General features: G+C 42.6%; 1 long non-coding RNA gene across 1 annotated transcript in view; it reads right to left on the reverse strand.

The window, feature by feature from the left end:
- Positions 1 to 387: 387 nt before the first annotated feature.
- LOC128101568 (uncharacterized) overlaps positions 388 to 20,219 on the reverse strand; it is a 35,120-nt gene continuing 15,288 nt past the window's right edge. Inside the window, exon 3 of the long non-coding RNA XR_008215125.1 lies at positions 388 to 819. This is a non-coding gene — a long non-coding RNA (uncharacterized LOC128101568). The remainder of the gene's footprint in view (positions 820 to 20,219) is intronic.

Raw genomic sequence — 20,219 nt, forward strand, 5'->3', positions numbered from 1 at the left:
AGCTCCTCGAGTCTCTAGTAGCTGTTACCCAAGGACCTCACAACCTGAGAATGAACTGTTTCTTCCCCCTCAAGGTCTCACTCTCTTGCCATTCACTCCTGTTCTCTTTAATTCCCCTCCCTCCTCCTAATCTCTACCTACAGAAGCTCTTGGCAGTGACCTTGGAATAGACTGAGAATCCTAGAAGAGATGGGGCAGCATCACTCCCATAGCCGGAAGTCAGCAGACACTAGAAGAGAGAGATGTGGGAGTATCATAAAGAGAAGCAAGTGCAGGGAGGCAGAGATGCTTGGCACTGAATAGCCTTCATCTGAGGCTATTTTAGCCTCAAAAGCAAATATTTCAGGCATTTAGTTTTCCTCTATCTGCAATGTCCTCTAAACACACACACACACACACACACACACACACACACACACACACACACACACACACACACGTGCACACATGCGAACACAATTACTGCACATGTGTGCAGGAGAAGGCTAAAAACAGACTCTCCTTATCCCTGGAGAACCTCAACACAAAGTTTGCCTATCCCTTAGGCCTGCGACACACACACCCTCCCACTTAGGGTCCTAATACTGGTCTCTGAGCACCATCACAGGGGAACAGGAAACCGAGCTCACTGGACTGCCCTGTGGGCTGACTCCATCCATCACGACTGACAGGTACCTCATTTCGATGCACAAATGCCCGAGTCATCCTCTGAAAGCAGGAAGATAGCACCAGCTTTATCTAGCGGTCGGGACTAATTCCCAAGTTCTCTCATGCCCCTTGCCCGCCTGTCCTCAGTGAAGGATGAGCTCTACTTCAGATCTGTGGACAAGAAACAAAGAATAAAGAGAAGGAAATACTTGAAACAATCCACCCTCAAGAAGTCATGCTGTTAGAAAGGTCTCAGGAAGATCATGTTAAAAAACAGGAAAGTAAAGAAAATGAAAGGCAGCTCTTCCTTCTCCTTTGGTGCAAACCTCTCTCAACTCTCACCCGTCCTGTGATCAGCTGTGCCCCTCACCTCCTGCTTGCAGACTAAGAAACAGGCTGGGAGATGGCAAGCAAGCAAACAAACTACCTTGGAGTAAACCTATCCAAAGATGTGAAAAATAATGAAGACTTTAAAACACCAGAGGAAAAAAATAGAAAAAGACATTAGAAGATGAAAAGACTGCCTGTGATCACTGATTGGACAAATCGATACTGTGAAAATAGCTGTCTTACCAAAAGCAGTATCAGAATCCTAACACTATTCTTCACAGAAACATAAAATACATTAGAATCCCTGTAAGAGAGTCAAAGCAATCCTAAGTGAACAGAGTATTGCTTGGTGTATCACTACCCCTGATTTCCATTATGTGCACAGTACCAGCACAAAAACCAACACATCAATCTGTGAAACACAATGGAGATACAAATCCATGTAGCTACAGCCACCTGGTCCTTGACAAAGATGAAAAAAAAAAAACATACACCAGAGAAAAGGCAACACCTTGAGCAGATGGTGATGGGAAAACTGGATAACCATACATAGAAGGATGAAAGTCTTCCCTCTTACCCTGCACAAAAATCAACTTCAAATAGACCAAGACCTAAGTATAAGACCTGCAACTCCGACACTTATAAAAGAAAATGTAAGAAAATATCTTTGTTCCTTTCCTGTTGCTGTGGTAAAACACCATGACCAAGGCAACTTAAAGGAGAAAGACTTTATTCAGGCTCATGGTTCCCAGGGATGAGTCCATCACGGCAGGGAGGCAAGGGAGCCAGAAGCTGAGAGGTCACACCAGTGAATACAGACCCAAAGCAAGGTGGTGGGAACAACTGGAGATAGGGTGAGACTACACAATCTCAAAGCCCACACTTGATGATTAACTTCTTCCAGTGAGACCACACCTCCTAAACCTCCCAAATAGCAACACCAACTGAGGACCAAATTTATAAATACCAAAGCCTATGAAGGACATTTCCTGTTCAGACCACCATATTCTACTATTTGCCCCCAGAGGTTCATGGCCATTAAAATGCATTTAGTCTAACTTCAAAAGTCCCCATAGTCTTTTACAGTCCCAACACCGTTTACAGATGACAAAGTTCAGAGTCTTTTCTGAGACACAACATAATCTCTTAAATTGTAACCCCCTGTAAAGTAAAAACATAAATTACATATTTCCAACATCTAATGACATAGAATATACATTACCATGAAAGAGCTTAGATGACTCTGGCCCTCCGCATTCACTATCTGCAACATACATGTCTCTCTTGGGGTGACTACTCCCTGTATGGAGATCTCCTTGGCGGGTGTCTATGGCTCTGGCGTCTCCAACATCTTGGGGTCTCTACTGAAACCCAGGCTTTGCTTTCTCAGCTTCTCACAGGGCTTCTTGTCAGCATTTAGGCGTCTGTACTGGCCTGCCTTTAGGGTCCTGACAGGATACACCTCAGCTGTAGCCACTAAGCCCCTGTGCGCATTCGCTACATTTCCTTATAAAAGGTGGGCCTTGTACACCTCCCGTCTCTCTCTCTCTTTCTCTTCCTTTGCTCTCACTCCCAGGGGCCGGTCTCTGCCCCCTTCTCTGCCTCTTCTCTCCTGTCCCCTCAATAAACTGCCCAGGTAGGCCCTGTTGTATGGTGTGACGCCTTCCTGCCATTTTAAAAAAACAACACTTCTCACAGCCTTTTCCCCTCTCAGGCCCTTCATGCAGGGATGCCCCTGCCACTGCCTGGCCTCAACAGCTCTCTCAAGCCATGGAGGAAGAGCCTAAGACACCTTCACTCTTAGATCCGTTATGCTTCTAAAACCAGCACTGATGGGTTCACAACGTGCCCCCACGGTTGGGCGTGTTTGCACATGCCCAGCGGACGGCGGACCTGGACATTTTTGCCTAGCCAGTTCCAGGTCAAAATAGCCATTTCCGGGTCAAGGCGTCTCGCGTGACCAGGATCCGTGACTTTGCATGGTTGCGTATGAGCGTGCAACGCAACCTTGTGATCTGCGCAGGTGTGGAGTAGTTATGTCGACCTGTGTACACACGTATGCCACCCAGCCTTTAAAAGCCGGTGCCATATTCCCGGCTTTCTCTTCTTCCTCTTCTCTACACACGTGTCTTTCCCATAGGCCTGGGCACCTGTCTGTCCCTTTCATCTTAATAAAACTCTTGTTAGCGGATTCTGTTGTGTTTCGTGACATTTCCTACATAGATGTGACCAACCGTCTTATTAATTAAGAAACACAGAGCCGATTCAGAGAAGAAAGCCAAGAGGTCAGAGCTAAGAGCCTTACCCTTCCTGCTTCAGCGATCCTCTTCAGCCAAGAGAGCTCTCCGAAAAGGGGCTACTTCCTGTGTGTTTGTCTTTATAGTCTTTCTGTTCTGCCTTCTCATTGGTTGTAAACCCAAACACATGACTGCCTCGTCACTGCCTGTATGGACAGCCCTCCAAGTCCTCTATGGTATTGAGATTAAAGGCGTGTGTCTCCAATGTTGGCTGTATCCTTGAACACACAGAGATCTACCTAGCTCTGTCTACCAAGTGCTGGGATTAAAGGCGTGCGCCACCACTGCCACGCTCTTGCTATGGCTCTAATAGCTCTGACCCCCGGGCAACTTTATTTATTAACATACAATTAAAATCACATTTCAGTACAATTAAAATACCACCATATTTTCCCTTTTCTATTTTAATAAAAAGAAAAAAAAGAAAAAGGTTATAACTAACAAAAGAAAAACTATATACAAAAGTACAATAACTATATACAATATATACAAGTAATAAATACCTAAACAATGTCTAGTCCATTTTTATTTGACAAATTCAGAGAAAATAATTTTATTATCTATCCTATTTTGGTAAGTCCAAAATGTATCTAATTCACTTTCTATCCTAATTAATCTTCAACTATAACTAACTAATCTTCAACTCCCTCAGAGGCCCAAGAAGGAAATAATATTAGCTAACAAAAATAAAAACAGGAAGTACATGCAAGCAACTTCCAAAAAATTTTTGAGTTGACAGAAACAGCCAGCTGCCTGGACAGTCACCTGAGGTTTCTGCGCAGTGCTGGAGCATCATCTTCAGCCTATAGGCTTAGCGTATCTGACAGACTCATTTGTGAAGTAGGATGTACACAAGGTCAACAGTTCAACCTCACATTGGATGAGAGCAGTCCATGTACCAGAAACACCTGAATTCCACTAGTGTCATGTCATGATTCAGGATTTTAAATTCTGTTTTAAAACTGTTGATGGTTTTTTAATTCAGCTGTCCATTCTTCTTGGCTGTGTATATATGACTTCATCTCAGCATCCCGTTCTTCTCCACATCCCTCTATCAAATGCCAGTCTACTATTGAGAGGCGTGAGCTTACTCTTCAAGAATAACTGTTTCAGCTGCTGTTCCATTGTACATCAGAAGCCATTGGCCCACTGCCTGTTCAGCTGCCTTCAAAGAAAAGGGCACTGTACCTTTTCCGAATTGCGAAGGCCACTTCAGGGATGGTACCATATTGTCCTGGCCTCAGAAGATGCCTTTTGATAAAGCCATAACCACACTTGTTTTGGCAAGAATCAGTAGTCCTTTGTTTCATGTCCTGTCTGTCCATTTTGTCCTGTTGATTCGAGGATACTTTGTTGCCCAGTGGCTAACTTTTGCCACAATGAAAGTTAACTCCATATGCAGTTTCTTCAATGCCCATATTTTCTCTGAAGTAGATTGGTACTGCCAGGAGCCGACATGTCTCAAAAAAGAAAAATTTTCTAAGTTATTAAAACATTTTAAATGCCATATTCTGTAGATCTCTGAAGGGTTTGAAGATGACCTGTCTAAAATATATCTGCTCAACTTTTAAAACATATCTAATATGACTACAAGTTCTATTGTAATGTCTAACTACTAACTTTCATTTCTTTATATCCTAATAGTTGGTAATAATAACATTCAAGGATCAGAAAATTGCATTGTTATATGAACGGTATAAGTACAATTAGAAATATACATATAGCATTTTCTAACAATATCAATTTCAATATATATAATTTGTTTACAATATAAAACAGTCCAATCCAATGTAAAATATTTAAAACTAGTAGCTGTCTTTTTCTTCTTTTCTTTTCTTTCTTTCTTTCTTTCTCTCTCTCTCTCTCTCTTTTTTTTTTTTTTTTTTTTTTTTGCTTACAAACTGTATGGCCATGGCAGGCTTCTTGCTAACTGTTCTTACAGCTTAAATTAATCCATTTCTATAAATCTATACCTTGCCATGTGGCTTGTGGCTTACCGGCATCTTCACATGCTGTTTGTCATCATGGCGGCTGGCAGTGTCTCTCTGACTCAGCCTTCCACTTCCCAGCTTTATTCTCCTCCTTGTCCCGCCTATACTTCCTGCCTGGTCACTGGCCAATCAGTGATTTATTTATTGACCAATCAGCAACACACTTGACATACAGACCATCCCACAGCATTCCTCGCAGGGTAAGAAAGAGCACCGTAAAATAACTAACAAGCACCACACAGACAGCACTACCAAGTTAAGCTACCAGCTTGGGATGCACTACTTCAAACTGTAGTAGTGGCAGCTATTGTTTGTTGTTGCTAAGTTTCCAACTTGGGAAAGAGAGCTCCTACTGTGGTTCAAAGGGTGTCTTCAGAGGCATGAAGGAGGCAAGAGTGAAGGGGTCATGGATTTTTCCCTCACAGCTCTGGTGTCTCCAACATCTTGGAGTCTCCAGTGCAACTCTGGTTTCACTTTCACAGCTTCACACAAAGGCCATCCACATTCTCTTTCCCTCTCAAGGTCTTCATGCAGGGAGTCCCCTCCCTCAGGCTGTAGGCCTCAGCAGCTCCCTTTCCCAAGTTGGAAGCTTGGCTGGGTGGGGTCTTGCCCTGAGGGCACCTTTCCCTTACTCCACTGCAGAGCAGACCTCTTTTTTTCCCCACTAGACAGTTTCTCTGTATCCCTAGCTGTCCTGTAAATCAGGCTGGCCTTGAACTCAGAGATCTGCCTGTTTAGTGGTGCTAATCTTCTTAACAACTACAGGTCTCTTTAGCATAAGCCTTGGCTATGCATGACATTAAGCTTCTTAGTGTCCTTTGACGTGTCTCCAAACTGTGCATTTTGCATTTCTTTGTGACCCACTTTTTTTTTCATTGTAGACTTGCATGAGGGTTATCAATAATGACCACACCACAGATTTATTATCATACAGTCTTGACATTTCCTCTACCGGCTGGGAGGTTTAATCCCAGCAGTCAGGAGGCAGAGGCTGGTGGATCTCTGAGTTCGGGGTCAGCCCAGTCTACAGAACAGAGTTCCAGGACAGCCATGGCTACACAGAGAAACTCTGTTTTGAAAATTTAAAAAGAAAGAAAGAAACAAAGAAATTCCCTCTACCAAAGAAATCAGTTCATTGTTTTTTCATTTAGCCTCAGGCAAGTTCTTAGGACATGGGCAAAAGGCAGCTAACTTTTTTTTGTCAAAGCATCATATGAATAGCCCCTGGCCCAGTTGCTGTTTCCTTATGAAACCTCTGGAGCTTGGCCTCTCCAGTTATATTATTCTCAGAACTACAGTCTTCCAGGCTCCTACTCTGCTTACTATGTTAGACTAGTTTTCTAGACCAAAGTTCCAAAGTCTTCCACATTCCACCAAAAACCAATATGATCAGGTTCTTTAGAACATACCATTCTCTGGTACCAATTTCTATCTTAGTTTGCTTTCTATTGTTGTGGTACAACACTGGCTAAAACACACTTGGGAAGAAAAGGGTTAATTACGTATTACAAGCTACAGTCCATCATGAAGGGAAGCCAGGGCAGGGACTCTAGTAGGAAGCTGAGGCCCAAACTGAAACAGAACCATGGAGAAATGCTCCTTACCAGCTTGCTCCTCAGGCTCACTTTAGCTTGTTTATTTGCTTGCTTGCTTTTTCCTTCCTTTCCTCCTTCCTTCCTTCCTTTCTTTCTTCCTTCCTTCCTTTCTTTCTTCCTTCCTTTCTTTCTCTATCTCCTTCTTCCATCCTTCCTTCCTTGCGTCCTCCATCCCTCCTTTCCCAGCTTCCTTTCTCTTTAAATGGTATAACCTTTTAAAAGTAGATATATTTACTTTTGTTTTACATGTATGAATGTTTTGCCTGCATGGTTGTGTGTGTGTGTATGTGTGTGTGTGTGTGTGTCGCCTTCATACCTGGTGCCTGTGGGTGGCAGAAGGAGTTGGTTCCCTTAGAACTCAAATTAAAGATGGTTGTAAGCCACTTTGTGGGTTCTAGGGACCAAACTTAGGTTCTCTGCAAGAACAGCAATTGCCTTTAACCACTGGGATGGTACCATTCACAATGTGCTGGACCCTCCTACATCAATTGCTAATCAAGAAAATTCCCCCACAGACTTGACTATAGGCCAATCTGATGGGGGCATTTTCTCAATAGAGGTTCCTTCCTAGAGCAAAATACTTGTGTCAAGTTGACAAAAGACATCAAGAACAAAAAATTCTCCATGATATAGACATAGGCAAGAATTCCTGAATAGGACTCCAGTTGATTGATCAGGAAATAATACTGATAATTGACAACGAGACCTCATAAAATCAAAAAACTTTTGCACAGCAAAGGAAAGGTTAGTTGGTGAAGAGACAGCTTACAGAATGGGAAAAATTTTGACAGCAATACATCTGATTTTAGCTTGTTTATTTAGCACAGAGGATTAATATCTAGACTATACAAGGAACTCATGAAACTAAACAAGAAAACAACTCAATTTACTAGGCTAATGAAATTAACAGACTCAGCAAAGGATAACATGTAAATACTCACTAAACATGAGAATTGTAGTTTAGCAATTTTAGCCTAAAACCTCACTAGTCACCAGAGAAAGGCAAATCAAGGTTATATTGAGATTCTGTCACAATCTAGTCATTAAGAAAATAAGTAACAACAAATGTTGGTGAGGAATGTGAAGAGAAAAAAAGGAACCCCTATATTCTGCACATTAGAATGTAGAGTAGCCCAGTCACTATAGTAGTCTGTATGGAGCTTCTTCAAAAAACTAAATAATTTTCCACATGACCCAGCTGTACCACTCCTATTTGCCCAAGGGCCTCCCAAGTTAACACAACAGAGACACTTGCACATCAACGTTTACCACAACACTGTTCACAAAGGCTAAATTGTGGAATCAACCTATGTGTCCAACAACAAAGAGGTGGATAAGGACAATGGTTTAATATGCACAATGGAATTTTTCAGTCATGAAGAATAATGAAATTATGTTTGCAGGAAAGGGATGCAACTAGGGATAATTATATTATGTGCATTAAGCCCGTCTCAGAAAGACAAATATTATGTGTTTTCTCTCACTTGTGGTTCCTGGATTTTTATACATATGCGTAAATTCATATGTGACATGAAAATAGAAGCTAAATTGTCTAGAGAAACAAAAAGGTGTGGGTGTGAAAAGGGAGGGCAAGGTGTATGGGGGAGTGTCCTCAATGCACAATGCAGACTTAGATGAAAATGTCCTCGTGCAATACAGTAGTGTTTTATGATGAATATACACAATGAAAATAAGGAATAAAATAGAGTTCATGGTGCGTCCCTGTCTACCAGCCACACTGGAAAGGTGTTTTGATTGGAGGCAGAGAGATCACTTAGGACTTAGGTAGAATGAAGTGTCCATCCCTGGACAGCTTCAAGTCTCCTGGGTTGTAACAGGGCCACTTTCCCCTCAGATTCCTTCCATTACTTATGGAGAGTGTTGCTCTCTAGTGGAGCAACCCTGCTACCTCATGCAGATCACTGTCCCTCATCCAACTAGGTCCATCTTCGCAGCATTTCCCCTCACGTGTGTGATGACTGTTAGTTTCTGTGATCGTTGCCAGCTTCCTTCCCCTCAGCTAATGTAAACTCTGGGAAGGCAAATGTAGTGACCTGCAGGATACGCAGTAGGTGCTTAATAAACATTTGCTGAGTTAGTGACCAAAAGAACTCCGTCAAGTGAAGTGGCTTGGGCAGAGAGGGAGATGAAGCATGGGGAGAGAAGAGGCTGTGCAGGACCCTGAGCCCAGGTTAGAAACAGTTTTCAAACAGACTTGGGAAGCTGCCAAGGATTGAAAATGGTTCTTCCTGTCAACAAAGAGCCCAGAGATCCAGAAACAACTTACTCAGCCCTTGAACAAGAAGCATTTCTCAGTGTTTTGATATTAGTTATTCAAATTCAAATTCAACATGATTCCCGTCCTTATCGGGCTCATCATCCTGTGAAAGAAATGTGAAGGCAGAGAATATGAAACAGCTGCGAAAGATAAGAAACTCAAGAGGCAAAGCGCAGAGACGTCTCTCTTCAGGCATGCTCAGGAAGGCTTCTCGGCCCGGGTAATACCTGGGTTGTGATGAATAATACCTGGGTTGTGATGGATAGATAGGAGCTCACCAAAGAAACAAAGAGGGTTTCCTAGAACACCTCAAAGAACCAAGCTTGAGGAAGTAGAGAAATGGAAAGCTCACGTAAGATGGTATAATTATTATGGTTAAAAAAAATGTTGGCAGTTACTCAAAATATAAACATAAAATTATCACATGACCCAGCAATTCTACTTCCAGGAATAACCTCCAAAAGATTGGAACTACGAGTTTAAAAGGATAAACTCACTTTAAAAAATCAACCCAGCTGGTGAATGAGTAAGATTAAACAGTCTGTACACAGAATGCAATATCATTGGGCTCTGAGAAGGAGTGGAGTCCTGATATATGCTATGGAATATGAGTTTTAGCAACACAGTCAAGCAAACCCAGAAGGCAATGCCACACAGCGACAGCCCTGTAAGTCCAGACAGGCACATTAGTAAGACAGTAGGGTAGAGTTAACTCACTCATATGGGGAAGGGGGACCTATGGGGTCATTGCTCAAGTCTCTGGAATGATGAAAAAGTTGACTGAAATGGATGATGGTTGTAGAACATCATGACAAACTAAATATGCAACACTAATGAGCTAAACATGTAACTCATTACAATGGTAAACTTTGTATGTGTACACACACACACACACACACACACACACACACACACACACACACAATCTCTTCACAGCAGGATGGCTTTATCATCACAGAGTTCAGAAAAAGAAACAAATCCTAAGCTGACAGTGGTTTGTTCGAAGGAGCCAGGGGTTCCTTATCCTTTGTTGAAGACTCTTGCCTCCTCCCTGGGTCTTCCCACCCTCTATGCTCTTTGGCTCACATCCATTCATATAGAGACTTGGAATCTGAAATAAGGATGAACTTGAAAAAATCATGGGGTATATCTTTCTTGGATACAGAGGGAATTTTTCTCAAATAAGCCCTGAAAGTTCCTGGAAAGCTGCTGGCCCTTAGTCTATGATGAAAGTCAAGAAACGCTGGTTCTAATATCTGCAAAGAAATAATCATTGTCAGTCACAAGACAAATAAATTCAGTAAGAGTTTATGTGGGCTGCTACCAGAAGGTGCTTCCCACAATCTGGGTGGGTCTTCCCACATGAGTCAAAGCAATCACTTCTTCAGGTGAGGTGCTCTACTCCACTCAGGTGATTCTAATTTGTGGCAGGTTGACATTAAAACCAACCATAATAGATATCTTGACTATGGAATAAGGTTGGGATGGCCAGGGCAGAGCCCACAGTATCTACACAAAAGTTTAGCTTTGTATATAGACCTTTAGGATGGCAATAAAGAACCTAGTTGTAAATAACCAGATGGTAAGGCATGGTCTCTATCTTTCAAAGCTCACTATAGCCCCAGGATGCTCAGGGCCATCGCAGAGGATGCAGGAAGAGCTGCCAGATATCCTCAGAGAGAAATATCCTCTCACCAGGCCAAGAGCTGGCAGGAAGCTCCCAATTCTGGCAGCGACTCACTCTAAGCTTTGAGGACCTAATCACCCAGACACCAAGCTAGACATGGCATGTATATGCTCCTGGACAGAACTTATAAACATGTCATTTCCTAGAAGATGGGCTCAAAGGTAGTAATAAAAACACAGAGCAGTGTGCATCTTCTGCCCAAGAGTTCACCAGGTGCCAGGAACAGGAACTGGGGAGAGTCCCATTCCTGATGGACACAATGCCTCTCAGATTTTTGTTTCAGCTAGCAACATAGCATTCTGGCCCTTGCTTTATAACTACTTTTCTTCTACTTGGAGCCTACCACTCTGCTAAGAGATCTCTGTGTACTGTATCATTTCACCCTCACAACAAAGTGGATGCTGTTTTTACCTTCATCTCTCAGAGCAAGAAACTGAACTTTGAAAGCAGTGGTTTGCCTGAGGTCACACAGCTCAGAAACTCGAGATTTATCTGACTTTTAGCATTTAAGTACCTTACAGAGGCAACTAGTCCCCAAGTGGCCCATGCATGAATTCGGTGACTCACCGAGAGTCACTATGTGTCAGGTATAGTGAACAGGGACAAATGTTCTTTATGGGAAGTTTCTTTCACAGATGAAGAAAATGAAACTCTGGGTTGCAGGCAAAGAGCTTCCCAAATGATACCTTGGGCTTGGGTAGAACCACACTTATGGCAAAGCCTGCTTGGTCTGTACACCAAGTCCCTTTCTTTCATCTATCCACAATGCTATCGGGGAGCAAGCCCTGAACAAGGCTGTGATCAGCACATGCCAGAAGAATGGACACCCTGTTTCCTGAGCACTTATCTGGGTCATAGACTTAGAAACATCATTCATATTTATGACCACAGATCTTAGAGCATGCTCTTGACTTCTGCCACTGGTCGAACAATAGGCAAGTGGTGGTACTGGTGCCAGGTCTAGACTTCACTGAACAGTGGTGTGGCATGCTTTTGACCAGATTTGAAAAGGGCAAATCTCAAATATCTGAAATGTGTCCAGGATAGGTGGACAAGTCTTGAATTTACTCTTCTGTACCCACCTGAGATATTCTTCCCAACTCACTACTCCTTGGGTGGTAGGAAGGCCACCCACAAGGACCTACCTCCTGCCTATGTGGCCCACGCAGCCAGATCAGGAGAATCCTATTGGGTCAAACTCCAAAGTCTCATTTTGTCACAGCAATACGGAGGCCCCTCTAGTGTCCTAAGGCCACATAATTGATGGCAAGCTGAGTCTAAAACCTAGTTTCTTCCTTTCTTCCTATTGTGTCCTATGTCTGCTGCAGGCCAGCAGACCACTTCTCCAGAGGGAGGCTGGCGCAGCTGAAGCAATGCAACTTGGAGGGGTGGAGAAGCCCAGGCTCTGAAGATAGACCTGAATCTTCTTCTGGGTACCACTCTTCCTGCCTGTGTGGCTTTGGGCAAGTTATCCTTCCCCGAACTCCAGTTGCCTTCTCTATGAAATGAGCATCATGGCAACACAATAATGCTGAATGTGGAAGGTAGTATATATAAAAGGGCATATTGATGAGTATGAATAACTCTACAATGTTTTTGCTGACTTAGAAGCTGCATGGTAGTTATCAGCAGCTAATCTACTTCAGTATGAAAATACTTAATTTTTTTCTTTAAAATTTTGTGCATGTGTGTATGCAGTATATATGTGCACCGGGGTGTATGTGCATGTATACTTACTTGCTTGTGTGTGCACACATAAAGCCAGAGGTCGACTTTGGGCGTTCTCCTCTGTCTCTTTCCATTGTTTTTCAGACTAGATCATTGCTTCAGCTAGACCAGCTGGCCAGTAACCCCCAGGAATCCTCTTGTCTCTGTCCTATGGCACTGATACAGGCATCATCATGCCTGAGTTCTTTTTTTTTAATTAAGAAATTTTTTTATTCATTTTACATACCAATCAAAGATTCCCCTCTTCCCTCCATCCACCCCTCCAGCCTCCCCCTCCCAACACCCCCAATCCCCTCCTACAAGAAGGTAAGGCCTCCCATAGGGAGGTACATTTAGTAGAGGCAGGTCCAAGCCCCTCCCCCTGCCTCAAGGCTGTGCGAGGTGTCTCATCATAGGTAGTGTGGTCCAAAAAGCCTGCTCATGCACCAGGGATGGATTCTGATCCTACTGCCAAGGAACCCCTTAAGCAGATCAAGCTACACAACTGTCTTGCTATGCAGAGGGCCTAGTTCAGTCCCATGCAGGCCCCACAGCTGTTGATCTAAATTTCATGAGTTCATACTAGTTTGGTTTGTTTGTCTCTGTAGGTTTCCCCATCATAGTCTTGATGCCCTTGCTCATAGAATCTCTCTTCAACTGGACTCCTGGAGCTCGGCCTGGTATTTGGCTATGGATCTCTGCATCTGCTTTCATCAGTTACTGGAGAAAGGTTCTACGATGACAGTTAGGGTATTCACCGATCTGATCATTGGGGAAAGCCAGTTCAGGCACCCTCTCCACTATTGCTAGTAGTCTAAGCTGGGGTCATCCTTGGGGATTCTTGGGAACTTCCCTAGCACCTGGTTTCTTTCTGTCCCTATGACGTCTCCCTCTATCATGGTATCTCTTTCATTGCTCTCCCACTCTATCCCTGTTACAGTTCCACCATCCTGTTCCCTTGTGTTCTCATCCCCTATCCCATACCCATCATTGCCCACCCCCTCATCCCCAGTTTACTTATGGAGAGCTCATCTATTTCCCTTTCCCAGGATGATCCATTGTAGCTAGAGTTTTCCTGCCTGGCCCACAGTCAGGACAAATCTTTCTCACCTGCCAGTCCCACAGCCACTCAGACCTGACCAAGTAAACACAGAGACTTATATTGCTTACAAATTGTATGGCCGTGGCAGGCTTCTTGCTAACTGTTCTTATAGCTTAAATTAATCCATTTCTATTAATCTATACCTTGCCATGTGCCTCGTGGCTTACCGGCATCTTCACATGTTGTTTGTCATTGTGGCGGCTAGCAGTGTCTCTCTGACTCAGCCTTCCACTTCCCAGCTTTATTCTCCTCCTTGTCCCGCCTACACTTCCTGCCTAGCCAATGGCCAATCAGTGTTTTATTTATTGACTAATCAGCAACACATTTACCATACAGAACATCCCACAGCAATCCATGCTTCCCTCTTTGGGTCCTCCTTGTTAGCTAGCCTCTCTGGAACTGTGAGTTGTAGTCTTTGCTTTACATCTAGTATCCATTTATGAGTGAGTACATACTGTGTTTGTCCTTCTGAGTCTGGGTTACCTCACTCATGATGATATTTTCTAGTTCCATCCATTTGCCTGCAAATTTCATGATATTATTGTTTTTTTACCGCTGAGTAGTACTCCATTGTGTATATGTACCACATTTTCTTAATCCATTCTTTAGTTGAGGGGCATCTAGGTTGTTTCCAGCTTCTGGCTATTGTGAATAATCATGCCTGGGTTCTTATGTGGTGCTGGAATCCAAGCTCAAGCACTCTTCCCACCGAGACACCTCCCATCTCCCACTTAAGGTAAAGGTGTTAGATTGGTTTAGCCTGCACGTCTCTTTCTTCTCCTATGCCATTGGCAGTAGGAATAGTCCTGAAACTGTTTCTGTCATCCTAGGCATCTCATATTTGTCAATTTCTCACTAAATATCAAGGCCATTTCTCCTTACTGAGGTTCTAAAATATACCCCAGGGACCCACAGGTGCCCAGAACCTTGTGACAAATAAGTTCTCATACATGTACACACCAATATGAGCAGATACACACAAGCATGATCAGTGTATAGACCCTTTCCAGGACTCTGTCACACACAAACTCTTAAGCATGATTGCATGAGTGTACATATGCACACATGCTCACAGAGCAACCACAATGCACCATGCAAACACACCCTATGGTGGGCCCATCTCCCACTCTCGCAGTCTATGACACACTCAAGATTCTTATTCCAGGGAATGGGAACTGCTGGATCCCTGTTCTTGACTGACCTTGAACAGCTGCTCTGTTTCAACTCAGGATTCCTTGGAAGAAGGCTATTGTCAGTCTAAAGCTGGGGCTTTAGCTGGATTCCATCTCTGATAAAACAATTAATTTTCCATTATAGCTTCTGCCTCTCTGACTCATCTTTACAAGTTTCTTGTAATAGTGGCATTTTAAAAAAGGAACTTTCTGAACACCCAACTCCCTTCAAAAAGTTTCAGCTTCCTTGGTGAAGCATTTCTATGTTGGTGGAGGGTGCACAGAGCAGTGTTATTTCCACATCTGAGGAAAGTGAGTGGGAGGGAATATCAGACAACTGCACAGTACCGATCACCATTTAAATAAAACACCCATGGGACTCCTTGGCATAGTTAAAATTGTTCTGTGCCTCTACGAAAATGTCACATAATAGACTCTCTCCTTTCTTCTGCATTGCCAGGGAGAAAGACGCATGGTGCCACGTGGATAGGTTGGGGTTTGATTTGAGGTTTAATCAAGTCCGTCCTTTGGGGGATTATATATAATTCAGCACGTAATACAGCAATTGACAGCAAGGAAGGACTCCCACACACTGGCTGTCTGTTTCTGCCCCTCGCAAGCTGTGTGACCTTTGGCAAGCTACTTAGGATCTCTCTGCTTTGATGGTCTTTTCTGTAAGTCAGCAACAACAAAATGGCACCTATAGAGCTGTTACAAGCCTGAAATTAATATACGTACAGTGGTTACAACCCCATAACCGTCCGTAAATGCCAGCTGTCGCTCTTCGCCTCCTTGTCCCCTTCTAGCACCAAGGTGAGGTAAGTTAAATAAAATGGGGCCACAAAGGAGCAGCCAGCAGGTGCTTCCAGTACCAGAGTTGGTTGTTCGTGAGCAGGAATTGGTCTTTTTGTTTTAATGTGCATGTGTGTGCCTGAATGTATGTATGTGTGCCATATGTGTGCAGTACCTGTCGATGCCAAAAGAGGGCATCAGATTTCCAGGAGCTGGAGTTACAGGTGGTTGTAAGCCACCTGATATGGATTCTGGGACTCAAACCAGGTCCCCTGCAAGGGCAGCAGATGCTCTTGACTGCTGAGCCATCTCTCCAGGCCCGATCCCCCCTTTGCCCCCCAAGTCAAAGTAATGAATTGAATGTTTACTAGCCTAAAGAAAATTACGTCTTGTTTTAGTTGGGGCTACTATTATTTAGTTGGGGCTGCGATGCATTGGTGGAAGTATTAAGACAACTCCACATAGTTAAAAGGGAGGTTTATTTTGTGGGGTAACTTACAAGTGAAGGGATAGGGTACAGGGTCTGGGAAAGGTGTAGTGCAGTCCAGCGGTGTTCTCTGGAGAACTCTGCTCGATCTACCTCCAGCATCCAGGATCTCAGGTCTTAAGGACTCCTCTCTCGACCCCACCTCGTAGGCATGACAGTTACTGGAAGCCTCAATGGGGTTAGTACTTCCAGGGCAGGTACTGGAACAGCTACCCACTACAGTGACGAAACATAACCAAAAGCAACTTGGGGAGGGAAGGAATTTTTTTGGCTTATATATCCTGAATCATAGTCCACTGAAGGAAGCCAAAGCAGGAAATCAAACCAAGTGGGAGCCTAGAGGCAGGAGCTGATGCAGAGGCCACGGAGGATGCTGCTTACTGGTTATTCCTTGTGGTCTGCTCAGCCTGCTTTCTTATAGAACCCAGGGCCATCAGCTTACAGGTATCTCCACCCACAATGAGCTGGGCCTCTCCACATCAATCACTGGTTAAGAAAATGCCCTGCAGGCTTGCCTTTCTACAGCCCAATATCATGGAGGTGTTTTCCCCTAAGATGACTCTAGTTTGTGTCAAGTTGACATAAAACTAGCCAGGACAGGATACAAATGGCTTTGTAGTCAGACAGAGTTGAGACTGAGTCCCATTTCAGCTCTTAAGTGTTCTGTACGCTGAGAAAGTCACTTAAGCTTTCTAGTTTTCAGTTTAGTGTCAAATATATAAATGGTGAGTCTAACCCTCCAAGATTCTGAGGATCCTCTAGCACACGAGGCGGGGTAGCCCAAGAAATGATGCTTGCTTGGCAGAGTTGTGTATAGAACTTTTGGATCTTTATAAGGATGACAGTGTCCCCCCCTACACACACACACACACACACACACACACACACACACACACACACACACACACACACACTTCATGGTTGATGTGAAGACTAAATAAGATTCTTGGTGAAGACACTGCAAATGTCTTCCTGTGTGCCATCTGGCAGAAATAAGCCCAAACTCTTTCCTTTGAGTGAAGAGGCTGAGTTGGGAAATAGTGGTACATACCTATAATCACAGTAGTCTAGAGGCTAAGACAAGAATATCATGAGTCTGAGAGCAGCCTGGGCTGCTCAGTAAAATTCTGTCTCAAAAACAAAACTAAAGAAAGAAGGAAAAAAGGGATCCAAGCTTCAGTGGCGGGGTCTAGAGCCCAGCTTCCTTCTTAGTGTGTGTTATACCATAAGAGAGTCATTTGGGGCTGGAGAGGTGAATACTTGCTGCTCTTCCCAAGCGCTTGGGTTTGATTTTCAGCACCCATATGGCAGTTCACAATAATCTCTAACTCCAGGGGACTCTAACACCCTTCTGGCCTCCTCCAGCGTCAGGCACACATGTTGTGCACAGCCATATGTACAGGCAAAACTTACTGTGCATGCAATAAATTTAAATTACATAATTTAAAAACGATTATTTCATCAAATTTGAAAGTATAATTGTGGCTAGAGGTAATACTGGAAATAATAAAATGCTGGTCAAAAACGTAATTTCAGTCAATAGAAGGAATAAGTTCAAGAGCTGTAGTGTACATGGTGTAACTATAGTTAATAATATATTTTTGAAAATGCTAAGTAGACTCTAAATCACCTCAAGAAAAACTATATGAGACATTGTGCATGTTAACTAGCTCAGTTTAGCCATTCCCTTGAGTACATGTTATGTCCGTTACCTTTATGTTACTCTGATAAATACCATGGTCAAAAGCAACTTAAAGAAGAAAGAGTTCATTTTGGCTCACAGGTTCAGAAGGGAGTCCATCAGAAGGCAGAGAGAGGCAGGTGGCTGGATTGGGAAGCTGCATGATCACATTTCAGCTGCACACAGGAAATAAGGAACAAACCAGGATTGGGCAAGGCTATAAACCCTAAAATCCCACCCCCCAGTCACATGCTGAGGTGGGGAGGCTCCAGCAAGACTCTCCCTCCTAAAGGTTCCTCAGCCTCCCAAGCAGTCCACCAACTGAGGACTGGTGTTCAAATAGATGTGCCTGTGGATACATTTCTCATTCAAACCACAGTGTGTGTGTGTGTGTGTGTGTGTGTGTGTGTGTGTGTGTGTGTGTGTATTCACATCTATGACATGATGCTTTGAGATATATATCACATATATATTAAGATAAATACATTTGCCAAAAGTAAAAGCAAAAAATCAGGTTAAAACACACTTTAAAATAAATCTGTGACAGTTACGGTTTCCTGACATTCATCAAAAAACAGTAAAACAATAAAACACTTAAGGAAGATCTCTTAAAAGAACATATGTTATGAGAATTTAGATTTGGAAAACTAAAGGCAAGGAAAATTAAAGATGTTGACTTACAGTTTTATAATTTATTTTAAATTTAATTATGAAATTTTTTTATTAATAATAAATAACAACAGATAAGAGTAGTCCATTTATCCTCTAAATTTTAACTGCTAGGCACAAAATACTTTCAAAATTATTTCTGTTGTTGACTAGCGTTTAATTTTCTACCCCTAAAGTCTGTAATGCTGTCAAAGAACTCATTATACTTATTCAAAATAAAACAGGTAAATTTGATTTGTCCTGCAACAAATGGGACATTTTCTAAATTCTCCAAAGATGATTCTCCAAGTGACACAAATAACCCAGAGTTTATTTTTTAAATTATTGATACATTCATTTATTTTGTGTGGTGCGCATGGCACAGTACACATGTGGAAGTCAGAGGATATCAACACATTTATTTGTTGTGTGTGGTGTGCATGGCACAGTGCACACGTGGAGGTCGGAGGATATCAATACATTTCTTTATTTTGTGTGGTGTGCATGACACAGTGCACATGTGGAGGTCAGAGGTCAACTCTGGGATCTGCTTCTCTCCTTCCACCATGTGTGTTCCAGAGGTTGAATTTGAGCCACCAGGTTGGCAGCTGTTGCCTTTACTGTTGGACCACCTTTCTGGACACAAGCCCAGCTCCTTAATCTGGGTATCACAGCCCGTATTCTAGTACAATCCAATCCAAAGACGTGCTAATCTGCTATTTACATGCTGAAAAATAATGGTAGGAAAATATTTACAGGGTTTATTTTCCACGATTAAATCGTTGTTTCTATTAGAGAAGAAAACTCCCTATATATGAGGGGGGGGAACCCACTGCAATTCCTAACATACAATACTTGTAAACCTTAGCTGAGATGTTTCAGGTAGCTCACACTTAAGAGTATTTTATGCTGGTATGTGCATCGTGGTGATATGCACACATATGATACACACAGGTGGTACTATGTAACTGAATGTGGGGCTTTTTGAAAATTTGTGGCAACCATAAAAATCCTCTGAATACACAATGACCAACAACTAATTGAAAACCCAAGGTGTTTCAGGCACACTTTCCCACGTTGTATTGTGCAACTTCGCCACATTCTTGGTTCTTTCTGTCCACACAGCACAGACACGTGCTATGCAACATCAATACATGCTATCCAAAACCCCTTGACTCAGATCTGAGACTATTGTGTGTTGTGAACTGAAGTGTTTTTATGTACATACTAAGTTCTCTGTTCTTAGAGAAAGGTGGTGGCTTAATTATAGTAAATAAAGAGTTTTAAATTTTCCTAACACTGTTTCTCAGCATGCATCAAATTAATGTATCTTGAGATTGTGCTGCATTAAAATGTTTGGTTTCAAAATGGCTATTTGAGTTGTTGACTGGAGTTTCATAAAAAGAATCATTAATTAAAATTTGATCTGAGATTAGGACAGAATTTCCAGCAACTTATTAAATGGCCCTAAGCATAATTCTGCCATTTTGCATGACATATCTGTGCAAAGTGGCAATCTCAGAATTATGATTATAAAATCAAGTATCAATTAACTCTGAGAAAAACCAAAGACGCTCTACATTCTGCAATATCAAATATTCAGTCAAGATTTATTTTTTATGTGAGAATAAACAATCGTATCATCTAAGTATGCAGTTTGCTCTTGCCTTTAATAAATATTAAAACTATGCATATATATATATCAATTAATTATTTTAAAAATAGAAGCATCCACTAGCTGAGGAGCTACTGGCAGTTGATGGCTGCTGGGGAAGGGATAATCTGTTTTCTTCAGGGATGCGGC

The sequence above is a fragment of the Peromyscus californicus genome, unplaced genomic scaffold (genome assembly GCF_007827085.1).
Source record: "Peromyscus californicus insignis strain IS unplaced genomic scaffold, ASM782708v3 Scaffold_7__1_contigs__length_154581171, whole genome shotgun sequence".
NCBI classification, from domain to species: Eukaryota; Metazoa; Chordata; class Mammalia; order Rodentia; family Cricetidae; genus Peromyscus; species Peromyscus californicus.